We start from the raw sequence: 12,470 nt of genomic DNA, 5'->3' as shown, positions 1-12,470 counted from the left end.
AATCCTTTCCAGACTAGACTACTTTGGCATACCCTGCAACATGTTGAGTCCCAAAACCTGGATACGTATCTTCCCATCTGTGCTCCTATGTGAGTAATATGACTTGCACAAGATTACAGAGCCTAAAAGATGTGCTTTTGGTGGGCCATGCTTTCTCAGTGCCAAAATAACACATGTTTTGGGGCACCATGTGGCAATCTTGGTGTGAAATCGCACAATATCACAGTGCCCAAAGTGGCCACCGTGCTCTTGTGGGAAACAATTGGATGTCCTGTTGCACGAGGGGACTTGCAATTCTGTATATTTAAATACTCTGAAAACCCCTGTTAAAAACAACAGCAATGTATAAGAAAAACCTCCATATCAGAAACTATAATTCCTAAACTTTTCTCCCTGTCAATTTTCAGAGGCAGGAGTTTGTAAGGTAGTGGTTGACTTTGAACGACCAGGAGCATTCAGCCTTCAGATAATCCTAACTGCATTAAAGTACATATTTGCTTTTCCCCCCTGCACACTTGAATGCAGATGGAAGGCAAACATTTAGGCAAGTGGAAAGCTTATTTCTAATAATCAGGAAGAATGGTCATGTGTTGCATTCAGGGTGGATTTGATTTAAATCAAATTGATTTAAATCATGATTTAAATCACTAGTCAATAAGACTTATTGAAATCACTAGTCAATAAGACTTGATTGAAATCATTTTTTTACAGAAAGACCCATTCTTGCTTGTATCATCTTAATATTTACAACCAGAGGAAGTTTTCATTTTTGGAATAATAAATTTTCAGAGTAATTTTTACAGTTCTATAAAAAAATTACTGATTTGGTTATACTATTAGAAATACATAGACCGATAATTATGAAATTATTGTGAGGTTTAATAAGTTAACTGCTTAAATTTGGACAACTTTTCTGCTGTACTTTATTGGAAGGAGAAAAACAATAATTTCCTTAATAACAATTTAAACATTTTATTTAACTAAAACAATAACATTATAGCATATGTATCCATGTTTGTTAACTGATGTGGTTAAACAATTTTTTAAAAAAACAACTTAGACTGAGTTTAAGCACACATGAAAAACTTAAAACAAATCCTTATTTACTGATGAATAGCCTTTGGACTATAATGTAACTTAAATATAAAATTATCTTTAGAAAGATTCCCCCCCCCCCAAAAAAAAAAAGCATTTTATTTTAAAAATCCGATTTCAGTCAAATTCTTTTTTTTTTCTTTGAGATTTTTTGTAAAAAAAATCCTTGATTTTTATCCACCCTGGCTGCATTGGTCTTTTCAAAATTTTAGAAATACTAAGAATGAACTTTACTGAAAGCTGTTATGGAAACCTGCCTACACATATGCATGAGATACTTTTGGACATAGTTAAAAATATGTCAGAAACACCCATCCTGACAGAAAAGGTCAAGAAGTTAGCTATTTGAAAGATGCTTACTTTCCCCCCACCCCTGAACAGTAGTCTTAGGACGCAAACCCAAGATTTGAATTAAAAGAAAAATGTGTTCTACAGTATCTTCTGATAAGTATCATCTGAAAGAAGGGCTGCAACAGACTCTCAGCCCAAGGCATTTTTGCTTTGTTTTTATTGCTATCATGCCTTTTGCATAAACTCCCCAGCACCATCTCACTATTCCTGCCAACGCTTTTCTTATGAGTCAGCTGAAAACCAAAAGTCTGTTGTTTTAAAAAAATGAAATCACATTTCTAGGCCACCTTTATTGTACAAATGCAGGTGATAGATGTGAAAGTCTATTTTCCAGGCTCAGCTATTGTCTAAGACCTGCTGTATATTCTGGGGTGGTCATGGCTGCATTCGTCTGGCCATTGGAAGCGGTAGGGATAGTCCCTCCTAAACGGAAACAATGACTAACAGCTGCACTAGTGGGGCAGATCCCAAAGGCACTCCAATCATAACCAGAAGACTGCTGGTGCATAACTTCCAGGTGTCTAATCAAAACTGTAGAAGCTACAAGAATATGACTACTATAGTCCTCCGCTTTAGTAGCAACAAATGATTTGGCCCAAGTCAGCAGATGATTTGACCCCATTACAGATGATTTGGCTTAACATCAGAATCGTCTGAATAATGATGAAAGTTGTGGTAGCTGCAAAGGAAAGAATTAGGAATAGTGAGGGTGGGAACTTGAGTGTTAGTTGGCTTAGAAGAAGCAACTGATGAAACTGCTTGAAACAGTATTTCGACTGAACACATTAGGAGAAGCCACATTGTGCTGCTTGGATTCAGGTCTCAGTAAACAGCTTCCTTCTCATCTAGCCCCAGACTTCAGAGCCATTATACTATTGAAGTTCAGGCAGGGCTATGTCTCAGGGAGCCTGGCTTCGGCTAGGGAGGGCAGGATATAAATAAAATTTATTATTATTATTATTATTATTATTATTATTATTATTATCATTATCATCATATAATGCCAGTGCTCAGCTTTCTGATAGCATTGTGCTAAGAGATGGATTTCCCAGTCCTTTTTCCCTTCCAGAGCACGCCAGGCACTCCTGTCTTCCACTGCCTCGCGCAGGTTGGTCAAACTCACGTTAGTAGCTTCGAGAACATTGTCCAACCATCTCGTCCTCTGTCGTCCCCTTCTCCTTGTGCCCTCAATCTTTCCCAACATCAGGGTCTTTTCCAGGGAGTCTTCTCTTATGAGGTGGCCAAAGTATTGGAACCTCAGCTTCAGGATCTGTCTTTCCAGTGTAGTTGAGTAATATTATGAACAGCTTAAATTTTGCAAATTTCTTCAGTGAAGCGTCTCAAAAGTATGTTAAAAGTATGGTGCTGGAGGAGACTCTTGAGAGTCCCATGGACTGCAAGAAGATCAAACCTATCCATTCTTAAGGAAATCAGCCCTGACCAAACTGGGAGGCAGTGGAAAACAGGAGTGCCTGGCGTGCTCTGGTCCATGGGGTCACGAAGAGTCGGACACGACTAAATGACTAAACAACAACAACAAATGCAGTAATGCTATCACTGGTTAATCTGGCTATGCACCTATTCCATATAATATAAAATGTCTTATCCCTCAAATGAAGAGCTCATTTTTGTCTTCACTGTTTATACAAGGACCTGTACATACAAAGATCATCAACATCCAACATTGTTGCTTTTCCTGTGCAGTATTTACCGTAGGGCAGTGTTGGGTTTGTTCTGTGGTTTACCAAGCTTATGTGAGGCAATGGCAAAGTCTAATGGGACTGGCCGGCACAAAGTGATAATGTGATATAGAGCATGCCCCAGCATTCTCTGCAACTCACAAGCCTTCCTCAGCAGGCAAATTGAAGAAGAATTAATTGAGGGCACAAAGCTTGAAAGCCAGTGCTATAAAGCAAACAAAATAAATGACATCTACCATGTTAGTCAAACAGACCAGCACATTCTGTATGAGACTTTTCTTCAGTATATAATATATCAGGACATGACACTTTAGTCAGTTGACAACTGTACTACGTTCTGTATTCGTTTGGTGTCTATAAGGGCCTCTGTTCACCAACACAGAGGGTGGTCAGTATTCCTTTAGGTGAAGATCAACTAGTTCCTCTGTTCTAAACAGTTAAGAATAGAGTTGCTTATAAAATGTAGGAAATGCTTTCTGGAATTTAGCCAATAAAAGTTTTTGATCTTCGCTTGATCTTTATTTTCACTAATCCTTTTCTTTTTGTGTTCTTTCCTTTTGTTGATCTGCCAAGATTCTGTCACTCTTGTTCTTCCTTCTCTGTCTGTCTTGGTCTTGCTCTAAAAATATCTTTGCTAAGTTTAATTAAACATTTTACCATATTTGCCAAGAGCAAGTTCCCATAGTGACATAGATTTTCTCATCGAAGTGCCCTGGAAATTAATAAGGGTTTATTGTAACCTTTAAGATTTTATTTTCCAAGATTTTCATATTTTGGGGGGTAGGGTGGGGTGGGGAAAAGGCTTCTTACATCACTCCAGGCAGTTTCTGTTATGATCCCCATGTCAGTCTCCAGGCTATTATTTTTATTCATTTATTTATTGCCTGACCTCTGCCCTAAGGTCCCAGAGTGAGTTTCTAAGACTAAGGTGAAACTGAGTCTCCTTTGTTATTTTTGCTATTGGATCCCACATGTTATTTAAGTAGTCTTGCTATATTTATAGTATTTGAATTGTTTGTTTGGTATGTTTTATATTTTTCTTTTGCTATGTTGTTATGAAATTTTTGCTATGTTATTATTAGATTGTTTTTGCAGTGTTTGTTTGAAATACGTCCCTGTTTCTTCGTTGTGAGCTCCTTAGAGCATGATTTTTTTGTGGGAAAGCGGCATATAAATCATGAATGAACATTCATTATTACCTCCTGGTTTCCGCCCTTTATGAAACAGTTTAAATATGCCAACGTTAGCATTTTTGAAATCCTGGTATGAAGAGTGTATTCATTACGCTTCCTGAACTGGACTTCTGTATGTCACCAAATGTTTTGAAAACAGTTTTTTAAGTCAACATGTTCTGAGATTGTAGTGGGCATGCTTCCCGAGACTGAAAAACTTTAGAAATTGCTGACTAGCCAGCAGGAGGAACAGACTCATGGGATTATGTTTGCACGGCTGCAACTACTTGTGAATGCTAGCAAAGAGAAGGATGTAGCTTCTTCTCATGTACTGCGAGAGCAGAGGGTGATTCAGATCAGGGTTCTGCATAAGGCTCCCATACCTAATAATCTGGCCCTGAAGGGTCAGGCGTATAAAACTGATGCTAGGAAGGAAAGTTGTGTTTCCTACAATAAAAAAGTCATTCTTTATGGGGGGATAAAAGAAATCCTGGATGGTCTCCAAATGTCAACAAGATTATAATCAGCTAATTTGTTTCAGGAGGAATTTGACAGTTTGAACATTTTACCGTAAGCCACCATCCCTCTCCTTCCTTCAGCCAGGTTCCCTTCCTCCTCCATTAATTTTGGCAAAGTTAATGGCACTATCTCCATCGTCCTAATACTCCTATGCACACAATACCTTTGGGCAGAGAGGCGTGTATTTCCCTCTGTCAGGCAGCATCACAAAAGATATTATTGACCAAAGAGGAAGATTTCCTAATGAAGCTATAATTCATTGAAACATATGATACCTGCAATTACATAAAACATCCTTTTGTTTTGTTTCTGGTTTTTTTTTAAAAAACCTCCAGGCTTTTGGTTTGTTTTTTCATTCAGACACAAGCCCTTCTGCTCCTTATTACCCCCAAGCTATGAATGAGTTTGGGCGTTCATCAAATCCCCTACCTCCTGGTTTCACCCACTCTCATCCCACACCTGCAGACCTGAAAAGCCAACTCTTCTGGCTGACCTCTTCTTCCCCATCCCGTCTTCGCTGTCAGCATTGCTGTATAAAAATAACTCAGTGAAACACTTTTTGAACAAGGGAATAAAAGAAGGCACTTTTCTGGTAGATCGTTTCAGAAAGCGTTTGGGCCACAGCAAAAGAATATCCACTGTTGGTTGCAGTAGTGTTTCGGAAGACCAGTTGCTGGAAACCACAGGAGGGCAGAACAGTCAATCTCTCTCCATAGGAACCTTTGAAAATCGTAGCTCTGGGAGGGAAACAACTCCCAGAATTTTGGTTAGGAAGCCATGAATGTTTGAAGTGGTATCATAGCACTTTATGGTGTGAATGTGGCCTGGATCTTGTCCAAACTTTATGGTTCTAATACTCTTCCTCCGAACAGTTGGAAAAAGTGAATTTCACACACTGGTGAGGTAGTCACACTCACATGCTCATAAGCCACATTTCACCCCCACAAATGTGGAGAGAGGGCAAGACAGAACTCCCTATGCAGATAAGTCAATGAGGGCACAAGGAAGGCATACTGTAAGGTTTCACTGACTTGTGATTGTTTCCCAGGTCTCCCCTGCTCCCACCCCTTGTCATGCCTCGGCTGTCTTGCCCTAACACTCTTCTCCTCCAGTAGTGGGAAGCAGTGCCTACCTCTCACACAGGGACTCCATGGCAGCATTGCTGTTGTTTCCATCTCTATGGGCAGGTAGCGGGAGCAGCATAAGAGAATGCTGAACATCAGGGAATGCATGTGATGTATGAGGAAAGCCAATCAGCCTGCCCACCCTGGAGAGGGTCCAGTGCAGGCTTCCCCACACAGGAATGGAAAGATGCTGGTGACGATACTATCCTCTAACTTTCAGATGGTTGACCCGTGCTTTGCTTTTGATACAGTCACTGATAACACAATTCACAAAAGAAAAAGAAAAGAAAGAAACCACACAAATCAGGTTTGTAGAGATGACAGTTTAGGCCATGATGGAAAGAACATAAATCAATGAGCACGTCTTTCTTTCCATGGGCGTTTGATGACATCCTCTGACTGTAGGCCAAATATATGTCAGTACAATTTACTGTGGAATATAATGTCAATAACATATAAAGTGCTGTCTAATTAGTAGGAGTGGGGTTTTTCAGAAAACAAAAAAGATCCTATTATGTAAACCAGAAGAGCAATGCTTCTTTCCTTTTACAACTTGCTAAAAGGAACGACAAAAATACCACATATATAATTCCGGACAGGAATAAAGGAAGAACTGCTTAAGTCAAGAATGGGGATCCTCGGATCTTCCAGATGTTGTTGGACTCCAGTTCCTATCAGCCTCAGCATGGCCAATGGTCAGGTATTATGCGAGCTGTAGTCCAGCAACATCGGACAGGCATTGATTCCTCACCCCTGATTTAAGTTTTACATGTGAACCTGCCTTGTACTGAGTCACCTTATTGGTCCAGTAGCCCTGGGACCAGGGTCACCACCTTGAAGAAAATCGGAGGGGGGAGCAGACAAAGATGGTTATATGGGTGGGAGGCAGGGAGGAGGAAGGGACAGCAGAAAAGAAACTTAAAATTAAATAGTGAAGCTCTGAAGAATGTCTCTTGGAAGTACATGTAGCAACACAGACTGTGCACCACACACACATACAAACTTTGCAGAAGTAGCCAGAGAACACAAATCTCAGTTTCCTCCTCTTGTTTGGAATGCTGAGGTGCCTGGATTTCCTCTGGTCATTCCCCAGCCCCCCTGTCCAGATGCCCCTTCTAGCTTCAATCGCAAGCCCCATAAGGAACATTTTTGGAGGTTTTTGCCCAATCCCAGCTCTCTTTTCATCCAACAACCCTTTTACAAGTTCGTTACAGGGCTTGCTGGAAAACGAAGTCCAAACATGGCAAAGAAAGAAGGCAGCAGTGCTCATCAACTTGGGGGGAGGGGTTGGCTCTCTCAAATATTTTATGGGGGGAGGGGAGTGAAGGGACCTGGCCCCTAGGATTTGGTGCCTATGCCTGTGACCAATGGGCAATCCCTTGAATTGGGAATTCCAAGGACCTTCTGCATGCAGAGCGAATCATCTACCCCTAAGCTATGAAAATAGCGTTCAGATAATAGTGTGGTAATCAAGAATGTTGGTTCAGATAACTAAGGCCTGAACTAGAGGACAGGAAGCATGAATGTCTAAATGCAGTTAATTTACTGTGAAAGAAACTTCCAGAGATACAGTTTCAAAAGATGTGGGAGTTGAAGTGAATGGTGATGAGATTAAGATCATTGTTCCATCCGAAGCAAGTGCAGTTTTCATCAGATAAAAGGGAAAAAAGGAAAGTATTTTTTTCTGAAGATATCTCTAATGTGCTATCTATAAACACAAAGGGCACAATCCAGTCAAAGTGCTTCAGAGCAGAATCTTAGATGTGTTTAGATGTGTGCCCCACTGAAAGCAATGTGCCTTACTCCCTGTAAGAGTGTATACAGAATTGGAGCCTCAAAGTCCTACTGCTTTTCACAGAAGTGAAGCAAATTTATTTCCAATAGGACATAAAAGTGTTGAGCTTTGGCTAGATTGTGCCCTGGATCAACTTTGACTGACTTTCAACTTTCCATTGAGAAATAAATTATAAACTAAGATTGTACATTACCAAGTAATTCGAAGTGTGGTTTCAGTAAGAGGCAGATGTATGTGTTAAAATCCATTTAATAGATCCAATTCGCAATAAAAGAAATTCCAAGCATTAGGAAGAGATTTCTGGCAGTAAGAGCTATTGAACAGTGGAATGGACTGCCTCAGAAGGGGGTGGATTCTCCTTCATTGGAAGTTTCTAAACAGTGGTTGGATAGCCATCTGTCAGGGATTCCTGCATTGCAGGGGGTTGGACTAGATGACCCTTGGGGTTCCTTCCAGCTCTACGATTCTATGATTTTAGTTGGCTCCTGTGAGATGACGTGATTATTTTTCATTCAGCGTTCATTGTATAGTCTGATTATGAAGAGAATCAGGTCATCTCTCACGCAGTCTTCATGCTTGATGAAGAGATAGAGTTTGAACCACAGAAGGAAGAAATTGGCCACTGAAAAATTATGGATGTTGACTGATTGCTTTCTCTGCCAGCTAAGCTTCTCAAGGTGCAGTATGGAACATGTGAAGCAGTAAGTAGAAAATGCCTCTGAGCATGTGCAGATTCTCACCGTTCTCTCATTGGTATGACAGTGAGCACACCTGAGATCAGTGCTAAGGCTTTCCGGGCATAGACAGCATTAAGCCATGGCATCTGTCACTTTCGAAATTAGGCACTGGATTGTCACCAGGCCACTATATCTACATCAGTAACAAAATGATCACAGAATTCTGGCTATGAGGAAAAGTTAATTAAAAATCTGGGCTCATCTTCCAAATTGAAACTGCTTCTCTTTCTGCCATATCTCATATTCTCCTCTCATACAAGACCAAAACCTGGATCATCCAGTGAAGTTTATTAGCTGGAGAGTCAGGGCAGACAAAACATAGGACTTCTTCACATTAATGCACAATTACTTTATGAAAATGCTGCCACAAATGTGGTCATGTTTGCTGGCTTAGATGGCTTTAAAAGGGGATTAGAATAATTCACAGAGCATTAGTCCATCAATGATAACTAACCAGGAAGGCTTTGGGGATGTCTAGAATAAGGGGCAGTTGTGGAGTAGCAGCATGGGTGGTAATTGACTGGACCTGATCCAGCATGGCCCATTTTGTGCTTCTATATGCATGGTATAGAAAAAAGGTGCATACTGACCATTCAGAAGTGTACCTGTACATATGGTAGGAAGTACTTCATAGAGCAATATCGGTTCCATGGGTTGATGGACTGTATGTATGAATCCACCCTTTGCAAATCCTCACTGAATCAATTGGCCATCATTAACTAATCGCATTATAATATTAATATGATACTTATACCTGTTGCTTCATTCATCACTGACAGTCACTGACAGATGGAAATTAAAATGCAACATGTTAAAATTCTGTTCGTTGCCCTAGGCGTGTTCTAGTTGTTCATTTTGCCATTTCATGTTTAATCATTTACCTGATGGTTATGAGTAAAAATAATAATTAAACCCCAATTTAAAGAAATACATTAAGTTCTTTCATAGGGGATGGCTTAAAAGAAGGCGTGGAATTATCAGATTTATTAAAACTTTAAAACGTTCAGCAGAAGATAAACAACCACCCCCTTTTCTTCCACTGTATAAAAAGCAGACAGAAAGATGTTGGGATCATAATTTGCAAATACAAGTAGCATCCTGCTTTTAAAAGATGTTCATAAACTGCTTTTTAAATTTGAGAAGATAAAGAATAATTTGGAGGTTCTGTAGCTTCACCTTCTATGAGCTTAATTCCCCGGGGGAGGGGGGGGTATACACATTCCTTCTTTGGATTAGAGTTACCTTTGATTTGGGGTGCCTTCAGTTTGTCAGTATTTTGTAGGAGGGATTCAGTAGGTTTGTGTGATAAAAGTAGATTCATGTGATCTGCCACCCTAATGCAACAAATTCATTTTCTCAAAAAGTGGAATTTTTCTTGATTGGGAAGTGATGGGGAAATGCATAGAAAAGCGTGAGATGAATGAATGATTAACAGGAATATTGGTTAATACCCTACAAGCAAATCAGAAACAGTGCTCGTTGTCTTATAACAGCCCTGAAAACAAATCAGAATGAATCAGGGGTGCCAACTTCAATAAAATATGGGGGGGGGAGTAAGCCCTGTCCTGCATAATCAATCACATGACATGGTGCATAGGCACCATTTAAATGGCAATTGGGGGGGGGGGCAACCCATCAAATATTTTATGGGGGGGGGGGACAAAGACCACTTGGCCCCTAGGAGTTGGCTCCTATGGAATGAATGCTCAATAAACAGGTCATTTGGAGGAGCCCTTGAGCAGTTGAGGGCAAAAAAAAATCTGTTGTTGAAGAGCTAAGCTTAATGATGCAATAGCAAGGGAAATTAAAGTTTCTAGGGTGCGCCTAAAGTAATTTGTATATTTTCCAACTAAGGAAAGTTAGTTGAAATCATAAGAAAGGGATTACTTGTTATTGGACATTTGTTGCTGAGAACCAAGCAGTCCCCCTCACCCTGTGCCCATGAAATGTGGAGAAATATGGCACTCAATCTATGTTGTCCATACCATAAATCTATGGGAAGCTGGGGAAAAAATGGACCACTTCAAAATTCAACCACTAGTTAGAAGGGTGAAAAAACATCGGCAAAGCCAATTTACCCAACATTTATAAAAAGCAGAGACATCACCTTGCCGATCAAGGTCCGTATAGTAAAAGCTATGGTTTTCCCAGTCGTGATGTATGGAAGTGAGAGCTGGACCATAAAGAAGGCTGATTGCCGAAGAATTGATGCTTTTGAATTATGGTGCTGGAGGAGACTCTTGAGAGTCCCATGGACTGCAAGAAGATCAAACCTCTCCATTCTTAAGGAAATCAGCCCTGAGTGCTCACTGGAAAGACAGATCGTGAAGCTGAGGCTCCAATACTTTGGCCACCTCATGAGAAGAGAAGACTCCCTGGAAAAGACCCTGATGTTGGGAAAGATGGAGGGTACAAGGAGAAGGGGACGACAGAGGACTAGATGGTTGGACAGTGTTCTCGAAGCTACCAGCATGAGTTTGACCAAACTGCGGGAGGCAGTGGAAGACAGGAGTGTCTGGCGTGCTCTGGTCCATGGGGTCACGAAGAGTTGGACACGACTAAACAACAATGAAGGCCAATAAGAAAAAGATCCTTCAAGACATCAATACATAGTTTTGCCGCAGTGTTTCATGTAGCAACTTCTGTATCGTAGCTACTTATCTTCAGCTTGCCTGAAAGGAAAACAACCACCATGTGTTTCCTCAAGACAGATGATATCAGCTTTGTGATGGACAGTGAAATTCTCTATCTGTAGACAGATGTCAAAGGATGAAGGGTTGATAGAGGGGCAGCATTGCTGACTTGTCCTTAGATGGTGGAGGCATGGACTTTATAGTCATGTACTAGTACTCCTGGGTATAGCCACAAGCATACGTTTAGAGGATTTCAGCGTTTGAGCTGCACCATTTGGATTTGTGCAATGTTTCTAACTATGAGGGAGAGAGAATGCCTTCAAATGTCAGAATCAGGAATTTAAAGTTCATGTGAAATGAACAATCTAGGTCACAAAAGAAATGACCGTTAAAGAACTGCAAATGTGGAAGCAAAATATCTGTGCCTGAATAGCTCAGTTGGTTAGAGTTTAGTGCTGATAACACCAAGGTTGCAGGTTCGATCCCCGTAAGGGACAGCCGCATTACAGGGGGTTGGACTAGATGATCCTTGGGGTCCCTTCCAATTCTACAATTCCATGATTCCATGATCATAGAGGAAATTGATGAACATAAATATACAAAGCATGTATGTCATTGGCACTTTGAACTGGGGGGCAGGGCAATGATTGTGAAAAGGATGCCCATTGCAACTTGGTTCAAGCTGGCCAGGGCTGTGGCTACTTGTGGATAGCTCTGAATGTTTGGACATGGTTTCTCTACTAGTAGCACGCTAGACTGCAAAACCCAAATTAGGTTGACCCAGTTAATATTGTCTAAATTCTGTGGAGACTCATCTTCACTTCTGGGGCAATAAGCAAGGGAAAAGACAATACTAGATTTTATTTTATTTTCTATAAAAACAATATAAAGGGGATTTCCCAGCTCAAGAGGCAGGGAAAGGGAGAAAGCACACCTGTAAAATCTAGATATTAGTGCTAATTTGGCATAGAATTTGCTTCCTGTACCAAAACTTGCTGGAACACTTTGGAACACTTTCCCTTTTAAAAACAAAATACAAAAAATGCCCCAAAACCGCAAAGCCCTCCTTTTTGTTACTGTGTAACAATTAAAAAAAAGTCCTAACACCACAAAACTGTAGTTTCCCACTAGTTCAGGTCTTAACATGATTAGACTGTTTTGCGTTTAGACAAACACTGAAAATTGCTTCCACCTCTTTCCGATTCTTTTCTGCTGGCCTCAGTCTGTGATTTATTGTCTGCCTCTCAAATGTGACATTTTTGTTGATATTCTTAACAATTACCACACCCACCAAACTATACTCTTGACACAGGCTTTCTTTCCACTTTTGTTCAGCTTGCTTGT

This window comes from Podarcis tiliguerta (genome assembly GCF_965153285.1).
Source record: "Podarcis tiliguerta genome assembly, chromosome: 3".
Lineage (NCBI taxonomy): Eukaryota > Metazoa > Chordata > Lepidosauria > Squamata > Lacertidae > Podarcis > Podarcis tiliguerta.
The sequence above is the reverse complement of the archived record's forward strand: the minus strand, read 5'-3'. Positions refer to the sequence as shown.